Source organism: Brassica oleracea, chromosome C9, assembly GCF_000695525.1.
Source record: "Brassica oleracea var. oleracea cultivar TO1000 chromosome C9, BOL, whole genome shotgun sequence".
In the NCBI taxonomy this organism is placed as follows: Eukaryota; Viridiplantae; Streptophyta; class Magnoliopsida; order Brassicales; family Brassicaceae; genus Brassica; species Brassica oleracea.
In genome coordinates, this window is record NC_027756.1 from 12,619,538 (window position 1) to 12,621,010 (window position 1,473).

Consider the following 1,473-nt stretch of genomic DNA (forward strand, 5'->3'; position numbering starts at 1 on the left):
GAATTTTCTTGGGATTTGCTTCTCTATCACTGGCGCATTGACTACGACTCACCCTCCACGAGGGCGTTACGCTGGAGGGGGATACCATGCCGATCTGGGTACAGTCGAGAGTGGTTCTTATGTGGGATTTTCCTTATGTTTGGTTCTCAATTGCAGTTGTTTAGAGGTGGTTCTGGTATTTTTTGATATAAGGGATGTTTTGGTTTTTCTAATTTCCTTCTTTTTTATTCTTTTATTAGGTCTTTTTTTGATTTTTAAATAAAAAATCAAGAGGTGGCACGGTCGTAATATCAAGAACCACGCGCGCCCTCTGTCGACATTTCACAAGTCTGGAAAAGGCGATTCGTCCAATCTTCTAATTTAAACTCGAGGTCGCCCAACTCCCTAATATCAAACTTGCAATTTGCCCAATTTGCCAATTTTTCCTTGATTGTATTGCATTTGTAGAGTAACTTTTTAGTCTACTTTTTTATTTACTCCAGCTACCACTAAAAGTATATCAATCAGGTGAAACTTTTTTTTTTGATTCCATTTACTATTTAGAGCATCTCCAACCCATCTCTATAATAGAGATCTCTAAAATAGAAGAAAAAATAGAGATGATGTTTTTGCTCCAATGTGTTCCTCTATAATAAAGGAATGTTATATTTACCTCTATAAATAAAGGAATGCTATTTTTCCCCCTAAATATAGAGAAAAAACAGCATTCCTCTATTTATAGAGGCAAATATAGCATTCTTCTATTATAGAGGAACACATTGGAGCAAAAATATCATCTCTATTTTTGCCTATATTTTAGAGATATCTATTATAGAGATAGGTTAGAGATGGTCTTAGAAAGTGGGAAGCACACATTTAGGGGTTGATTGTTTCTGGTTTTTGGAATAGTTTTAGGTCTTTGTTTCTCCGAAAACCATTTTTCACTCAATCAAGCTTTTTGATAAATAGGTTTTTTAAATAACTGTCAATTTCTAAACAAAAACCAAAAACCAGTTTTTCATAGTTTTGTTGCTTGAAACTTCTTTTACGTTTTGGATATCCAAAGTGGAGTTTGATCCCGTCCGACGAACGAGAGTTGTGGTTTCGTCAGTTTGTGGTATAGTAACTCTTCATTTTTTTTAAGGTTTTACATTTTTTTAAATATATTTACTTATTAAATTATGTTTGTTTTGTAGCAAGAGTTCAACTGGCACTCCGATCTTACGGAAACAGTCCGTAAGAAATTCAACGAAAAGACCATGGACTCTTATACGAAGCAGATAAACGCGTGGAAGACAGTTTGGCAAAAGAACAAGAGGCCATGGTTCATCAACGGGACGGTGTGGGAGCAGTTGATAGCTCATTGGGAGAAGGAAGAAACTGCAGAGACGTCTTCTAGGAACTCCAAGAACCGGAAGAGCGATCGTGGCGGGAAAGGTATGTATGTGCACAACCTCGGCGCTTGCTCTATGTCTACTAAGGAGGATGAACTTG